The sequence below is a fragment of the Mustela erminea genome, chromosome 3, assembly GCF_009829155.1.
Source record: "Mustela erminea isolate mMusErm1 chromosome 3, mMusErm1.Pri, whole genome shotgun sequence".
Lineage (NCBI taxonomy): Eukaryota > Metazoa > Chordata > Mammalia > Carnivora > Mustelidae > Mustela > Mustela erminea.
Window position 1 is genome coordinate 6600188 of NC_045616.1, and position 19037 is coordinate 6619224.

General features: G+C 37.0%; 1 pseudogene; it reads left to right on the plus strand.

The window, feature by feature from the left end:
- Positions 1 to 18742, plus strand: part of LOC116585769 — a 61059-nt pseudogene extending 42317 nt beyond the window's left edge.
- Positions 18743 to 19037: the final 295 nt, after the last annotated feature.

Below are 19037 nucleotides of genomic sequence, written 5' to 3' on the forward strand. Positions count from 1 at the left end.
GTATTTTCGCATCTGTGTTCATCAAGGATATCGGTCTATAGCTCTCTTTTTTGGTGGGATCCTTGTCTGGTTTTGGGATCAAGGTGATGCTGGCCTCATAAAATGAGTTTGGAAGTTTTCTTTCCATTTTTATTTTTTGGAACAGTTTCAGGAGAATAGGAATTAGTTCTTCTTTAAATGTTTGGTAGAATTCCCCTGGGAAGCCGTCTGGCCCTGGGCTTTTGTTTGTTTGGAGATTTTTAATGACTGTTTCAATCTCCTTACTGGTTATGGGTCTGTTCAGGCTTTCTATTTCTTCCTGGTTCAGTTGTGGTAGTTTATATATTTCTAGGAATGCATCCATTTCTTCCAGATTGTCAAATTTATTGGCGTAGAGTTGCTCATAGTATGTTCTTATAATAGTTTGTATTTCCTTGGTGTTAGTTGTGATCTCTCCTCTTTCAATCATGATTTTATTTATTTGGGTCGTTTCTCTTTTCTTTTTGATAAGTCGGGCCAGGGGTTTATCAATTTTATTAATTCTTTCAAAGAACCAGCTCCTAGTTTCGTTGATTTGTTCTATTGTTTTTTTGGTTTCTATTTCATTGATTTCTGCTCTGATCTTTATGATTTCTCTTCTCCTGCTGGGCTTAGGGTTTCTTTCTTGTTCTTTCTCCAGCTCCTTTAGGTGTAGGGTTAGGTTGTGTACCTGAGACCTTTCTTGTTTCTTGAGAAAGGCTTCTACCGCTATATATTTTCCTTTCAGGACTGCCTTTGTTGAGTTCCACAGATTTTGAACCGTTGTATTTTCATTATCATTTGTTTCCATGATTTTTTTCAATTCTTCTTTAATTTCCCGGTTGACCCATTCATTCTTTAGAGGGATGCTGTTTAGTCTCCATGTATTTGGGTTCTTTCCAAACTTCCTTTTGTGGTTGAGTTCTAGCTTTAGAGCATTGTGGTCTGAAAATATGCAGGGAATGATCCCAATCTTTTGATACCGGTTGAGTCCTGATTTAGGACCGAGGATGTGATCTATTCTGGAGAATGTTCCATGTGCACTAGAGAAGAATGTGTATTCTGTTGCTTTGGGATGAAATATTCTGAATATATCTGTGATGTCCATCTGGTCCAGTGTGTCGTTTAAGGCCTTTATTTTCTTGCTGATCTTTTGCTTGGATGATCTGTCCATTTCAGTGAGGGGAGTGTTAAAGTCCCCTACTATTATTGTATTATTGTTGATGTGTTTCTTTGATTTTGTTATTAATTGGTTTATATAGTAGGCTGCTCCCACGTTGGGGGCATAGATATTTAAAATTGTTAAATCTTCTTGTTGGACAGACCCTTTGAGCATGATATAGTGTCCTTCCTCATCTCTTATTATAGTCTTTGGCTTAAAATCTAATTGATCTGATATAAGGATTGCCACTCTTGCTTTCTTCTGATGTCCATTAGCATGGTAAATTCTTTTCCACACCCTCACTTTAAATCTGGAGGTGTCTTCGGGCTTAAAATGAGTTTCTTGGAGGCAACATATAGATGGGTTTTGTTTTTTTATCCATTCTGATACCCTGTGTCTTTTGACAGGGGCATTTAGCCCATTAACATTCAAGGTAACTATTGAGAGATATGAATTTAGTCCCATTGTATTGCCTGTAAGGTGACTGTTACTGTATATGGTCTCTGTTCCTTTCTGATCTACCACTTGTAGGCTCTCTCTTTGCTTAGAGGACCCCTTTCAATATTTCCTGTAGAGCTGGTTTGGTATTTGCAAATTCTTTCAGTTTTTGTTTGTCCTGAAAGCTTTTAATCTCTCCTTCTATTTTCAATGATAGCCTAGCTGGATATAGTATTCTTGGCTGCATGTTTTTCTCGTTTAGTGCTCTGAAAATATCATGCCAGTTCTTTCTGGCCTGCCAGGTGTCTGTGGATAAGTCAGCTGCTAATCTAATATTTTTACCATTGTATGTTATAGACTTCTTTTCCCGGGCTGCTTTCAGGATTTTCTCTTTGTCACTAAGGCTTGTAAATTTTACTATTAGGTGACGGGGTGTGGGTGTATTCTTATTGATTTTGAGGGGCGTTCTCTGAACCTCCTAAATTTTGATGCTCGTTCCCTTTGCCATATTGGGGAAATTCTCCCCAATAATTCTCTCCAGTATACCTTCTGCTCCCCTCTCTCTTTCTTCTTCTTCTGGAATCCCAATTATTCTAATGTTGTTTTGTCTTATGGTGTCACTTATCTCTCGAATTCTCCCCTCGTGGTCCAGTAGCTGTTTGTCCCTCTTTTGCTCAGCTTCTTTATTCTCTGTCATTTGGTTTTCTATATCACTAATTCTTTCTTCTGCCTCATTTATCCTAGCAGTGAGAGCCTCCATTTTTTATTGCACCTCATTAATAGCTTTTTTTATTTCAACTTGGTTAGATTTTAGTTCTTTTATTTCTCCAGAAAGGGCTTTTATATCTCTTGAGAGGGTTTCTCTAATATCTTCCATGCATTTTTGAGCCCGGCTAGAACCTTGAGAATTGTCATTCTGAACTCTAGATCTGACATATTACCAATGTCTGTATTGATTAGGTCCCTTGCCTTCGGTACTGCCTCTTGTTCTTTTTTTTGTGTTGAATATTTCCGTCTTGTCATTTTGTCCAGATAAGAGTATATGAAGGGGCAAGTAAAATACTAAAAGAGTGGCAACAACCCCAGGAAAAAATGCTTTAACCAAATTAGAAGAGATCCAAAATCGTGAGGGGGGAGAAAGAGGATAAAAAGAGGTTCAAAAAGGAAGAAAGAAAAAAAAGAAAAAAGAAAAAAAAAGAAAAGAAAAGAATTAAAAAAAAAGAAAACACCTAAGAAAAATGTAAAAAAAGAAAAAATATATATATTAGATAAACTAGTAAAAAATCGTTAAAAAGAAAAAGTTAACAGTTAAAAAAAAAAAAATTTTATCCGAAGGCGAGAAAAAAAAAAAAAACAAAAAATGAAAAAGAAAAAAAATTAAATTAACTGCAAGACTAAAAAAAAAATCACAGGGAAAAAGCCATGAGTTCCGTGCTTGGCTTTCTCCTCCTCTGGAATTCTGCTGCTCTCCTTGGTATTGAAACTGCACTCCTTGGTAGATGAACTTGGTCTCGGCTGGATTTCTTGTTGATCTTCTGGGGGAGGGGCCTGTTGTAGTGATTCTCAAGTGTCTTTGCCCCAGGCGGAATTACACCGCCCTTACCTGGGGCCGGGGTGAGTAATCCGCTTGGGTTTGCTTTCAGGAGCTTTTGTTCCCTGAGCACTTTCCGTAGAGTTCTGGAGGACGGGAATACAAATGGCGGCCTCCTGGTCTCCGGCCTGGAGGAGCCGAGAGCCCAGGGCCGCACTCCTCAGTTCGCCCTCAGAGAACAGCACCCAGTTACTCCCATCTGCCTGACCTCCGGCCGCGCTCCGAGCTCACCGAGCCTGCGACCAGTTCAAGGTAACACCGAGCTGTGAGCTTACTGTCGGCTCTGTCTCTGTAGCCAGCTTTCCCGTTCCAATACCCGCAAGGTCTGCGACACTCAGACACCCCCGATCCTTCTGTGACCCTGCGGGACCTGAGGCCACGCTGAACCCGCGTGGGCTTCGCCCTGGTTTAGCCTCTGGAGTGATGTCCCTCAGCGGAACAGACTTTTAAAAGTCCTGATTTTGTGCGCGGTTGCTCCGCCGCTTGCCGGGAGCCGGCCCCTCCTCCCGGGGTCTATCTTCCCGTCGCTTTGGATTCACTTCTCTGCCGGTCCTACCTTTCAGAAAGTGGTTGTTTTTCTGTTTCCAGAATTGCTGTTCTTCTTCTCTTCGATCTGCCGATGGATTTTCAGGTGTTTGCAATCTTTAGATAAGCTATCTAGCTGATCTCCGACTAGCTGAAGCAGTCTCAGCCTGCTACTTCTCTGCCATCTTGACTCCTCCTTTGAGCTCCCCACTGGTCTGTCCTTGCTTGTAGTAGGGAGTGTCTGGATCTTTAACTAGGTGCACTTTGATTTGTTTGTTATGATAAGCCTGAGACCCGGGTTGGAAGATCTGGAGTGGGGGTGTTAGGTCCAGGGGAGCTCTTCTTGTTTCCCGACAGTGAAGAACAGAACAAAGTGCCACCAGAAGGCAGAGAAAGAAAATGGTGGTTTTGATAAGAATTGCATTAAATTTGTATATTCTATTGGATAGTCTAAATATTTTAAGAATATTGAATATGGAATGAGCATGGACTGTTGTTCCATTTCCTTATGTCATCTTGTTTTATATTTCCTAGAGAAAAGGTCTTTCACATCTTTATTTAAGTTTATTCCTAGCTATGTTATTATTTTAGTGCAATTGTAGGTATTTTTTAACTTCCCTTTTTGCTGCTTATTAGTGTATAGAAATGCAACAGATTAATGTGTATTGATTTTGTTTCCTATGACTTTTCTGAACTCTTTTATTAGTTCTATCAGCTTTTTGGTGGATTATGTATGCTTTTCTATATAGAGCAACATGTCATCTGCAAATCATGAAAATTGTACTTCTTCCTTCCTGATAAGGATGCCCTTTATTTCTTTTTCCTGTGTGATTGTTGTGGTTTATAGTACTATGCTAAGTAAAAGTGGTGATAATGGATATCCTTGTCTTGTTCATGATCTTAGGGGAAAGTTCTCAATTTTTCATAATTAAAGATGATGTTAGCTATGGGTTTTTCCTAAAGGCTTTTATTATTTTATGGTATGTTCCATATAAGCCTACTTGTTGAGGGTTTTTCTTTAACTTGTTGCAGTTTGTTTTGTGGTCTTTTACATGATCTAATCTGGAGACCATATTTCTTATGCATATAAAAATATTTTTGCTTCCTTTAGGATGGAATGTTTGGGATATATCTGTTAAATCCATCTTTTCCAGTATGTCCTTCAAAGTTATTGTTCCCTTGTTAATTTTCTGAAAGAATTATCTGTTTATCAATATAAGAGGGATATTGAAATTTCCTACTATATTTGTATAACAATCTGTTACTTCCTGTATTTTCTTTATAAACATTTTTATGTACTTGGGTGTTTGAGTGTATAAAATTTATAATTGTTGAATACTCTTATTGGATTATCTATTTTTATTATGTATAGTATACTTCTTTGTCTATTTTTACAGTTTGTTTAAAAATCTGTTTTGTCTGAGACTAACATAACATAACAAAAACCCAATGCAGGACTCGATTCCTGGACCCTTGCATCATGACCTGAGCTGAAAGTAAATGCTTAACCAACTGAGCCACCCAGGCCACCCTAGTATGACTTATTTTAGTTAAGATAATGCTCACTAGATCCATCCATGTTTTTGCAAATGTCAGGATCATAACCAATAAGGGGTTAGTGTCCAAAATACTGAGAGAACTTACATAATTCAACAGCAAAACATCTAATTAAAAAATGGACAGAATATATTAATAGATATTATATACAAGAAGAAATACTGATGGCCTAAAGATACATGATGATTTACTCAACTTCACTAACCATCAGGGAAATGCAAATCAAAACCCCAAAAGCACTTATTTTCAATGGGTATGCAGTTCCAATTGGGGAACACAAAAAAGTTCTAGAGATTGAAGGTAGTGTTTATGGCACAATAGTGTAAATTTACTTCAAAGTCCTAACTTGTTTTCTTAAAAATGTTTAAAATGGTAAGTTGTGGGGCACCTGGGTGGCTCAGTGGGTTAAGCCTCTGCCTTCAGCTTGGATCATGATCTCGGGGTCCTGGGATCTAGCCCTGCATCAGGCTCTCTGCTCAGCGGGAAGCCTGCTTCCCCCTCTCTCTCTCCTTGCTTCTCTGCCTACTTGTGATCTCTCTGTGTCAAATAAATAAAATCTTAAAAAATTTTAAAAATAAAATAAAATAAAATGGTGAGTTGTTTATCTAGCTTAACAAACTAAAAAAAATAATAAAAAGATTACATAGTCTATACAGTAAAAATAGACATTTCCAAACATTTCAGAAAGTATTTAGTAGAATCTATTTTAAAATTGAAGACGTCATACCCTATATATGCTAATTACAATTCAAGAAACTTATCTAAAGAATCGTGTACATATAAGCACAAAAAAGGCATGTAAACTGTTGTTACATATGATGTGAATATAAACTTGAAAACAGAATATTGAATATCCATAATATTTAATGATATGCTTTTACATAGAAACAAGAAGAAGTATGAAATACTGTGTGTAAAATGGGGGGTGTCTCTAATCCATGTATGGTGAATATCATATGATGAAATTTTATGAATATGCCTGCAAAGTCACAAGTGCTGTATTGCAGTAAACATTCTCACTCTAGCACCTCCCATGATCTCTAGAATGAAATGTGGGAGTGAGGACAGTTTCACTATAATTTAGGTTACTAGAGTGCTTATTATTTTCCATGGATAGCATTTGCATCCATGGGGAAAGGGGAAGGGGAAAGGGGGAAAAGAGGAGCAAGAACTAGAAGAAAATAAAACAACACAGCATTCATGACTTAATATGTGTTCCTGAACTTAAATTTCAATTATTAAATTCAAATGTCATCTTTTCTGTGAAAATCTTGATGTTGTAACACATCAAAAAACAGAAAGACATAACCTGAAAGTATGCATGAAATTGTTGTGATATGTTTACAATGGAAAATTGTGAGAAGCAAGTAAATTATCGTTTATTTTTATTTCTTTTCAGAGTAACAGTATTCATTGTTTTTGCACCACACCCAGTGCTCCATGCAATATGTGCTCTCCCTAATACCCACCATCTGGTTACCCCAACCTCCCACCCCTCACCTCTTCAAAACCCTCAGACTGTTTTTCAGAGCCAATTGTCTCTCATGGTTCACCTCCCCATTTAATTTCCCTCAACTCCCTTCTCCTCTCCATCTCCTCTTCTCCTCCATGTTATTTGTTATGCTACACAAATAAGTGAAACTGTATGATAATTGACTCTCTCTGCTTGACTTATTTCACTAAGAATAATCTCTTCGAGTCCCTCCCTGTTACTACAAATGTTGGGTATTCATCCTTTCTGATGGCAGCATAGTACTCCATAGTGTACATGGACCACATCTTCCTTATCCATTCATCTGCTGAAGGGCATCTTGGTTCTTCCCACGGTTTGATGACCATGGCCATTGCTGCTATAAACATTGGGGTACAAATGGCCCTTCTTTTCACTACATCTGTATCATTGGGGCAAAAACACAGTAGTGCAATGGCAGGGTCATAGAGAAGCTCTATTTTTAATTTCTTGAGGAATCTCCACACTGTTATCCAAAGTGGTTGTACTAACTTGGATTCCCACCAACAGTGTAAGAGGGTTCCCCTTTCTCCACATCCCCTCCAACACATGTTGTTTCCTGTCTTGCTAATTTTGGTCATTGCAACTGGTGTACGATGGTATCTCAATGTGGTTTTAAGTTGAATCTTTCTGATGGCTAGTGATGATGAACATTTTTTCATGTGTCTGATAGTCGTTTGTATGTCTTCATTGGAGAAGTGTCTATCCATATCTTCTGCCCATTTTTTGATATGCTTGTCTGTATTGTGTGTGTTGAGTTTGAGAGGTTCTTTATAGATCCTGGATATCAACCTTTTGTCTGTACTGTCATTTGCAAATATCTTCTCCCATTCCGTCGATTGCCTCTCTGTTTTGTTGACTGTTTCCTTTGCTGTGCAGAAGAGTTTGATTTTGATGAAGTCCCAAAAGTTGATTTTCATTTTTGTTTCCTTTGCCTTTGGAGACATATCTTGAAAGTTGCTGTGGCTGATATCAAAGAGGTTCCTGCCTATTTTGTCCTCTAGTATTCTGATGGATTCCTGTCACACATTTAGGTCTTTTATCCATTTCGAGTTTATCTTTGTGTACGGTGTAAGAGAATGGTCAAGTTTCATTCTTCTACATATAGCTGTCCAGTTTTCCCAGCACCATGTATTGAAGAAACTGTCTTTTTTTCCCCTGTATATTTTTTCCTGTTTTGTCGAAGATTATTTGACCATAGAGTTGAGGGTCCATATCTGGGCTCTCTCCTCTGTTCCACTGGTCTATGTGTCTGTTTTTATGCCAGTACCATGCTGTCTTGGTGATCACAGCTTTGTAGTAAAGCTTGAAATCAGGTAACGTAATGCCGCCAGTTTTATTTTTGTTTTTCAGCATTTCCCAAGCGATTCGGGGTCTCTTCTGATTCCATACAAATTTTTGGATTATTTGCATCAACTCATTGAAAAATACCAGTGGAATTTTGGTTGGAATGGCATTAAAAGTACAGATTGCTCTAGGCAGTATACCCATTTTAACAATGTTTATTCTTCCGATCCAAGGGCATGGAAGGGTCTTCCATATTTTTGTGTCTTCTTCAATATCTTTCATGAGTGTTCTGTAGTTCCTTGAGTAAAGATCCTTTACCTCTTTGGTTAGGTTGATTCCCAGGTTATCTTATGGTTCTATGTGCTAGAGTAAATGGAATGGATTCTCTAATTTCCCTTCTGTATTTTCATTGTTAGTCTATAAAAAGCTACTGATTTCTGTACATTGACTTTCTATCCTGCCACGTAATAAATTGCTTTATGAGTTCTAGTAGTTTGAGGGTTGAGTCTTTTGGGTTTTCCATATAAAGAATCATGTCATCTGCAAAGAGAGAGAGTTTAACTTCTTCATTGCCAATTTGGATACCTTTTATTTCTCTTTGTTGTCTGATTGCTGTAGCTAGGACTTCTAATACTATGTTGAACAAGAGTGGTGAGAGTCGGCATCCTTGTTGTGTTCCTGATCTCAGTGGGAAGACTGCGAGCTTTTTCTCACTGAAGATGATATTTTCTGTGGGTTTTTCATAGATAGATTTTATGAAATTCAGGAATGTTCCCCCTATCCCTATTCTTTGAAGTGTTTTAATAAGGAATAGAAGCTGGATTTTGTCAAATGCTTTTTCTGCATTGATTGAGACAACCATGAGGTTCTTCTATCTTCTCTTATTGATTTGTTCTATCACATTGATTGATTTGTAAATATTGAACCATTCTTGTAGCTCATGGATGAATCCCACCTGGTCATGTTGGATAATCTTTTTAATGTGCTGTTGGATCCTGTTTGCTAGGATCTTGTTAAGAATCTTAGCATCCATATTCATCAGTGATATTGGTCTGATATTATCCTTTCTGGTAGGGTCTTTGCCTGGTTTCGAGATCAGGGTAATTCTGGCTTCATAGAAAGAGTCTGGAAGTTTTCCTTTTGCTTCAATTTTTTGAAACAGCTTCAGGAGAATAGGTGTTATTTTTTCTTGGAAAGTTTGGTAGAATTCCCCAGGGAATCTTTCAGGTCCTGGACTATTGTTTTTTGGTAGGTTTTTGATCACTGCTTTAATCTCGTTACTAGATATCAGTCTATTCAGATTGTCACTTTCCTTCTGGTTCAATTTTGGGAGTTTATAGTTTTCCAGGAATGCATCCATTTCATCTAGATTTCTTAGATTATTGGCAAAAACCTGTAGTAATAACTTCTGATGATTGTTTCTACTCCCTTAGTGTTAGTTGTGATCTCTTCATTTACATTCATAATTTTGTGTATTTGGGCTTTCTCTCTTATCTGTTGGATTAGTGTGGCCAATGGTTTATCAATCTTATTGATTCTTTAAAAAAACCAGCTTCTAGTTTCATTGGTACGTTCTACTGTATCTCTGGTTTTTACCTCATTGATCTCAGCTCTAATCTTGATGATTATCCTTCTTACGTGTAGAGTTTGTTTGAGTTTTTGTTGATTTTCCAGTTCTTTAAGTTGTAGAGACTGCTGGTGTATGTGGATTTTTCACCTTTTTTTTTTTTTTAATGGAGGCTTGGATGGCTATGTATTTCCACCTTAGGACCGCCTTTACTATATCCCATAGGGTTTGGACTGAAATGTCTTCATTCTCATTGGCATCCATGAATTGTTTAAGTTGTTATTTGATCTCCTGGTTGATCCGAGCATTCTTAAGTAAGGTCTTCTTTAGCTTTCAGTTGTTTGAGTTCCTTCTGAACTTTTCCTTGTGATTGAGCTCCAGTTTCAAAGCATTGTGATCTGAGAATGTGCAGGGAATCATCTCAGTCTTTTGGTATTGGTTGAGTCCTGCTTTGTTACCAAGTATGTGGTCTATTCTTGAGAAAGTTCCACGTGCACTTGAGAAGAATGTGTTTTCTGTTGTTTTAGGGTGGAATGTTCTGTATATATCTATGAGGTCAAGCTGGTCCAATGTGTCATTCAATGCTCTTGTTTCTTTATTGATTTTCTGCCCTAATGATCTATTTCCGAGAGAGGCAAGTTAAGATCTCCTACTATTAATGTATTCATATCAATATGACTCTTTATCTTGATTAGCAGTTTTCTTATGTAATTGGCTGCACCCATATTGGGGGCATAGATATTTACAATTGTTAGATCATCTTGTTGGATAGTCACTTTAAGAATGATGCAGTGTCCTTCTGTATCTCTGACTATAGTCTTTAGTTTAAAATCTAACTTATATGATATGAGAATCACTACCCTGGCCTTCTTTTGAGGCTCATTGGCATGAAAGATGCTCCTCTATCTCTTAACGGTCAATCTGGGTGTATCTTTAGGTTCAAAATGGGTCTCTTGTAGACAACATCGGGATGGGTCCTGTCATTTTATCCAATCTGTAACCCTTGATATTTTATGGGTGCATTAGACCATTCACATTGAGAGTGTTTTTTGATAGATATGTTTTGTTGACATCGTGTTACCTTTGAAGTATTTCTGTAGATTGTCTCTATATTTCTGTTCAGTGCTATTTTTAGGAATTTTTCCCTTTTATAGAACTCCCCTTAATATTTTTTGCATTATCAGCTTGGTGGTTGCATAGTCTTTTAAGCCTTGCCGGTCTTGGAAACTCTTTATCTCTCCATCCATTTTGAATGTCAGTCTTGCTGGATAAAGTATTCTTGGCTGCATGTTCTTCTCATTTAGTGCCCTGAATCTATCTTGCTATCCCTTTCTGGCTTGCCAGTTCTTTGTGGACGGGTCTGAGGTTATTCTGATTTCCTCTGTATTTAAGGAGCTTCTTTGTCCCACTGCTTTCAAGAGTGTATGCCTACAATTATAATTCTTCATTCTTAGTATTAGGTGTCTTGAGGACTTTCAAGAATCTATATTCTTGCGGGAAAGCAGTTCTGCCTGTAGTACATGAACACCGGCTCCATTCATGAGATTGGGAGATTTTTCATGGACTACTTGTTCCACTATATCTTCTAGACTTCTTTCTTTCTCCTCCCCTTCAGGGATTCCAATAATTCTGATGTTGGAATGTTTTATGGCATCATTTATTTCCCTGATTCTTTTTTTGTGTCCTCTAAGCTGTTTGTTCCAGGCTCTTCCTGATCCTTTCTCTCTATCTGTTTGTCCTCCAGATCAGTAAATTTATCTTCTGTCTCAGTTACCCTAACTTTGAGAGAATTTAGATTAGATTGGAACTCATTGAGAGCATTGTGAACATCATCTGTGGTGGCTTTCAGTTCTGACCTAACATTTTGAACATCTTCTCTGGTGGCTTTCAGTTCTGCCTAATCAATTCTGTTTGGTCATCCAAGGCTTTCTCCATCCTAGATATTGCATGGATAATTGTTACCCTGGATTTCTTTTCTGACATATTGTCTATGTCGATAGCCATTAGCTCTGTTGCAAAAGGCCCATCCTCTGCATTTTTCTTCTGTTGAGCATTCCTTCTCCTAGTAATTTTGGCAAGAGATGACTCACTGGATGTAGCTGGATGTATCAACTGTGGTGCAGTCAAGTTGCACCCTGGAATGCTTCTGAGCAATCAGGATTCCCCACCCTAATGAGAGAAAAAAGGGAAGATAAAGAAAAGAGAGAGAGAGAGAGAGAGAGAGAGATCAGAACAAAAGGGGAAAATAAAAGAAGGCTCAGCCCAAATGGGCCCCAAGGTAAGATTTATGAAGTATACAAGCAAAAACAGACTAAGACTGATAAAAGTAGATGATAAGAAAATATATATATATATATATATATATATATTTTTTTTGAATATCTATCAAAAAACACTCTCAATGTGAATGGTCTAATGCACCCATAAAATATCAATATTTGAACCTCGTCAAAAAGTACCCCAAGTATAAGATTTATATACTATCAGGACAAATACAAATACACAGAAACACTGGCGGAAGACAAAGATTGGAGAGTGGTATTAAATTCTCAGTGTGGGTGAGGAAGGTTATTTTGATTCTTCCTGCACATATCTTGATATCTTTGTTAAAGGAATCAACTTTCCTAAGATAAAGCGGCATTAAAAATTGGTTTAACTATAGGGGTAGCATTGATTGGGGAAAGAGGATTACCTTGAAGTTTAACTCTATATGAATATGAGAAACTAAAGTAAAAAAAGAATAAACTACACTAAACTAAACTAAAATTTTTTAAAAATGTTAAAAAAATAGAAAAGCAAAAGAAAAACTCAGGTGTATCTATCAAAAAGTTCAGGTTAGAAGGTTATTTTGGAAAATGATGTAGTGGACTTCTCACTGTTTTGGTAAATAGGTTAAAAATTATCTATATAAAAATGAACCAGAATAGTGGCAACAAGTTAAAAATAAAGTCGTATATATGAAGTAGTGGTGGTTGTTCTCTTGTGGTTTTTTTTTCCTTTTCTAGTTGTTTTCCTTCAGGAGAGGCCTGCCACGTGGGTTTTTAGTCAATGATGTTCCCTGAGTTAAGTCCTCCCGCCCCCTCCAAGGGGGAGGGCTCTGAGGAAATTGGTTTTTTCAGGCATTTGTTCTCTGTAGGTTTTTATGTTTGTTCATTTGTTTTCCCTCTCCTTGACAGCTTTTGATAGTTTTTGGATGTTTAGAGGAAAGCAAACTCCACCTCGACCCCTCTCTCAGAGAGAAGCCTCACTCTGCTACCCTGTGAGTGCTGCAGAGCACATAAGTTCCCCCTTGGCCACTGGCAGAGTAGGTTCTGGTCGCAGTCTCTGGGTGTGCAGGATCTCCTGCTTGTACCCCAAACCTCAGCAGTGGCGGCTGTCTGGGCAGCTCCAGACCGCCAGAGAGGTTCCAAGCAGCAATCACACACTGAGATTTTCCCACTGGCCAGGGCTGGGAGTGCCTAGACTTTCTGGGTCTGACAGCATTAGCCTGGCACCTGCACACACCTCTCCCAGGGGAGTGTGTGAGGCATGCAGGTCTGATGTTTGTTCGGCAGAGAGCCTGCTTCCTCCTCTCTCTCTCTGCCTACTTTTGATCTCTATCTGTTGAATAAAATGAATAAACTATTTAAAAAATATTTTTGCTGTCTGCATCACCTGTAATAATTGGTGAGGGTATTTTTAGTACACTTTAATTTCAAGAGGCAAGGGGAATAGAGAATGTTCTGATTATCTTCCTTGCTGTCTATGTGTGCCAAGGCCCTTTATGTTTTGTTTAAATAAAAGACTCAAGGAGACAAAAAATTGCATAAGTGACCCTGACTCATTATTAAGCTGTTATTGAAAGACTAATTTTATGTCGTAGGCAAGACACTGTTGTGGTGTTATGTTATAGTGATTGCATAAGTAAAATATCACATTAATGACTTATCATGGATACCCAAGACGGCACATTTTCTATTTTTATTACTAATAGCTATATTTAATATCAAAAAGAATTTAGCATCACAGTATCCTTCTCTTTTGTTCTGCCTTCTGCATATCTGACCTCATTTGACAAACACAAATATTTATATTTGTATTTATTTATTTATTTATTTAGTCAAGAGCAGTGGTTCACCAATGATCTCTGGAAGCAGTCATCATGGAACATGACTTCGTTTTGTTAATTTCAGCTGCATCCATGAAGTACATTAACAGATTTCTAGGCAGATTTGTCCCAAAGGTTTTGTGCATCTCCACTAGACTCCTAAGGAAAGATAATGAAAAAATGTTGTTGTTGTTATGGCATTAACAACACACATAATTTTTCTGCATTTTCTGACTCTAAGTTGTGCTAAAAGCCAACGATGTTTTATTGGCTTTTTAAAATAAATACCATTATATAAGTGGTGGAGGGCTACATGATGTGTTTCTGTGGTAGTATTTTGATGGGATATACCTCATTCAGAATCAAAATGTCTTACATGTTATGTAGAAATGAATATGACAATATCTGAATGGATTAGTTTTCAGTGTTATCTTTATTTCTGCAGATAAGAATCACTGAGGCTAAGAAATTAATTGTGACCAACATAACATTCTTGCTCATGGGATTCCCTAATAACCAGGTTCTACAGAGACTTTATGCTGCATTCTTCACCCTGGTTTACCTGGCAGCACTGATGGGGAACATCCTCATTATCACCCTCACAACCATTGACCAGCATCTCCAAACCCCCATGTATTTCTTCCTGAAAAATTTGTCTTTGATTGATATCTGTTACATCTCTGTCACTGTTCCCAAATCTGCCATGACCTCACTGACCAACAGCCATTCCATCTCCTTTGTGAGATGTGCCTCACAAGTTTTCCTTGTTGTTTCCTTTGCTGCAACAGCTTGGCCTCCTTCTAGTGATGTTCTATGACCACTATGCTGCTGTCTGCTGTCCTCTGCACTATGAGGCACCAAGAATAGAGGCACCTGTGTGCAGATGGCAACAGCAACGTGGTTCAGTGGGTGTATCTATGGATCCATTCATGTTGAAGGCACATTTTCTGTCCATTTCTGTGGTTCTAACATAGTACACCAATTCTTTTGTGATGTGCCATCCCTGCTCACACTTACTTGTTCTGGGGAGCAAACTCTAGAATATGCATTTATAATTGGTAGTTGTTGTTTGGGTTTTATATGGTTTAGTTTATTGGTCGTGTCTTATGTTTACATCTTTTTTCTACTGTTCTAAGAATCCCACCTGCTAAGGGCAGAGTGAAAATGGTGACATTTTTCCTCTTTTCTGGCATTATCAAATATTTAGCTTAAAATTTTAAATCTTCATTTTCACTGAAAGTGTTGATATCAATGTTTTACACTGTGTTATTCCCACCATAAACCCTCTCATTGACCGCCTGAGAACTGGGATATGAAAATGGCCTTGGGCAAAATGATAGCTGGGAAAATGTTTGGAACAGCTTTTTAACTTAAATATGCAAAATATCAGTAAAGTGAATTATTTTATTAATGACAATTATTTCAAAAGAAATACCTCCATTCCCCTTTGCTAGTCTGTAAAATTCAGTAATTTGTTTCCTAAAAGTGTCCCAGGGCAAAATTTTACTCTTTTACTTATGTAATTTATTACTCTGTTGAAAATGTTTAATTAAATGGTTCTCTTCCCTGTTTTTATTTTATGACAATGTTTTACTAGAGTGAATATTATGAATGATTTAAATTTACCATATTGCTAAAAACTGCATTATGATTTCCCAATATTTTCAGGGAATTCACACAAAATAGCACCTTCTACTATGATTCTGTGAAATGCACTTCATAAGTTGAAGTAAAATTGAGGTTGCATTAATCTTAAAATTTTATATTAGAGGTTATTTTTGGTCATGTTAGTTAAATATTTATTGGTGGGTTTTAGAGTTGAGACATCAAAGTAAAATTTCTGTGGTTACTGCTCTTTCAGGAATTAAGAATGAGGATGATGATGAGAGCATTCATATAAAAGTCCTCATTCAAAACAGAACTGCTTTAGGAATACTTTATTTTGTTATAAATACATTTAATATCACACAAGATTTAAATTATTGTGAATGTTTCTTAAATTTCTTCTTTTTTCTTTTGTCCATTCTTCTCTCAATCATTTTTTCCTTTCCTGTTATTTGTTTTCTTCCTTTTATTTTTTATTTTAAACATTTCTATTTTTGTACATTTTTGTCTTTTCTTCTCTTCAAAAATAGATTTTTTTTTCTTGTACCTACTCATTTATAAATTTGTCTTAGAATACTTCATATTCGACCTCTTAAACTACCACTTTCCACTCAGATTACCACTTATCCCCCTACTAAAAACACATTACTTCTACCTTTTTTGTAATAATTTTGGTATAGTAATAAACACCACTGAATCTATGGATCCAAGTGTTGCACTTGCCTATTCAACCTCCCTCCAGTGGATGAAAATTGTCTAAACTTGTTACACAAGTATAACCATGCTTTCTTTTAGTTATATACATTTTTTTATCTCACCTCTGTGTCATTTTATTTTAATGATTTAAAAAGCATTATTTTCCTGAGGATTTTAAACCAGATTTAGGGATAGACTAAGGAAAAATACCAAATTTTCATATTTATTTTGGATATATCTGATATTTATGTATCACTATGCATTCATTTTACAATTATTTAATTAAAAATTTAAGTTTCTCTTGCTATTAAACCCAACATTTTATCCTTTTTATCACTTTATTTTTCCAGTTCTTTTGATTGTCATTTGGTATAATTTTGGACTCATTTGCTCTCTCTTTCAACCACATTAAACAACTCAACAATAACTTTCTTTTTAAAAAATATATCTAGGAATTGAGCATTTCTTACAAATTACAATGCTACAAATGTGAGTCACACCATTATACCTGTCATTATAATTTTGCTACAGTCCTGAATATTGTGTACTAGTTTTCTCTCTTTCTTTTAGTGCAATCTAGTCTTAGAGCTATGGGTAGAATCAACACTAATGGCTACTTGGGTCCCAGCAAGGGTAAGGAAAACCCAGTATTTTCAATTGTTTTTCACCCTCAGCATTTCTGTTGCATTTCAGATTTGAATTACCCCCCTCACTATTGCACTCAAAACTAGTGATCTCGGTGCTCCTGTAGCATGTATACATTGTCCTTGATGTTTCCTCTGGCTCGAATGTCTTTTTTCCAGTTATCTGTTCAGTTTCATCTCCCTTTTTATAAATATTAGCCTTGTTTTGTTAATGCTGAGTGAAACAAAACTCTGTGTGTGTGTGTGTGTGTGTGTATTCTTGTCTGTGTTCCATAATAAAATTTGGTGATTCTAAGTTAAATTAAACACAAACCAAAGACTTAGTCAACCCAACACACAATGGGGTTATCTCTCTTAAACAGAGATGAATGACAATACAGAATAAATCCAGAATTAGTATGATTTTCTGAGTTAGTTTACATCAAGCTAATATTTGGTAAGTTTCATTAGATAGTAGATTTCTGAAATTTTAAAGTTCTTTTTGGATAGATGCTGGCCATTTTTGTAACTGTGATATTGAAGGAAAAAAATGTGACACACACTGAACCTACAGCTGTATACCAACAAATCATGTCATAAATTTAATTATATATATTCTATACCAATTTGGGGAGGAGACTTTTAGCTCCTCTAAACATAGAGAAATAAATACTGAATATTGGATTCATTACCTGATTAACAAATCACTTCTTCTTTATTATCACTTTTAACCAAAATGTGATCAGAATTTTCTATCAAACACTACCATAATAAGTCGGGTGTACTGTTTTTTCTTTGTTGTTGTTTTTGTTTTGTTTTGTTTTTCTGTTCTTTCCTTTCTCTTTTCTTTCTTTCTCTCTTTTTTTCCTTTCTTTTTAATAAAGAGAGATAACGTGGGACAGAGAAGGACAGAAGGCAGAAGGGCAGAAGAGAGAGAAGTTTAAGCAGCCTCCATGATCATCAGGAGCCTGATGTGGGGCTTAATCTCATGACCCTGAGATCATGACCTGAGGCAAAAATCAAAAGTCAGGTGTTTAATATAATTATTAAATGTGAAAATGTTTTAACTTTGTGTCACTTGTATAATTTAATTTGGAAATTTTCTGTCTGGGTCCTTCAATCATATTTATTTATTTATTTACTTATCTCTCTACTTACTTATGTATTTGCTTGTATGCTTATTATTTACTTATTTATTTTAGTGTTCAATGATTCATTAGTTGTGTATAACACCCGGGGTTCATCATACCAGGCGCCCGACTTAATACCCATCACCTGGTTACCCCATTCCTCACCCCCTCCCTTCTGTAAATCTCAGGTTTTTTCCCCAGATTCCAGAGTCTTCCATGATTTATCTCACTCTCTCGTTTCTTCAGTTTTCCCTCCCTTCCCCATGGTCCTCTGTGTTATTCCTTATGGTCCACATATGAGTTAAACCATATATTTGTATTTCTTTGCTTGACTTATTTCACTTAACGTGATACCTTACAATTCCAACCATGTTGATATAAATTGCAGGTATCCATTTTTTCTGATGTCTGGGTAATATCCCATTGTATATATAAACCACATCTTTATCCATTCATCTGCTGTAGGACATCTCAGCTGCTTCACAGTTTGACTATTATTTAAGGAATTGATTCAATTTACAATAGCACCAAAACCCATAAAATAACTAGGAATAAATCTAATAGAGGTAAAGGATCTATACTCTAGAAACTACAGAACACTTATGAAAGAACTTGAGGAAGACACAAAGAGAAGGAAAAACATTTCATGGCCATGGATTGGAAGAATAAACACCATCCTCTTTAAAAATTGTTTTCTTTTGTGTTAAATGCAACTATTAAGAATCATTGAACACTACATCAGAAAATAATGATGTACTATATGAGGGAGGCCTGTGAGCATGAGCCCCACTGTTGCAGAACTTCTCAGCAGACAAAAGGGCTTCCGAGAACTGTTATGAACTAGGAGGTGTTATGCAGGATGTTATAGCCGACAGCAGATAGACCACCGGGACATGGGGTACGTGCTAAAAGTAACATCAGCAGCAGCAGACGAGCAGCCTCGCACGTACAGCAGACCACAGATTAACCACAAGCGCCCTTGACGCAGTGACTGAACTGGCATACAAGCAACACTGGCCCTCTGCTTGTCAGAGTGTGCTCTTGGGACAGTATCGCTCAGATCATCCTCCCGGTCGATGCACCCAAAAGGTGTGCTCCAGGGAGGGGATCGGTCACCTTCTCAGTCGATGCACCCAAATGGTGTGCTCCAGAGAAGGGGATCGGGCGGGAGTACCCTGGGCCCTCTCCCTAGCCCACGCGGCTAGAGTTGTCTGTCTTGTATTAGCTATTGTGTGGTACGCGCTAATAAACAACTTTCGCTT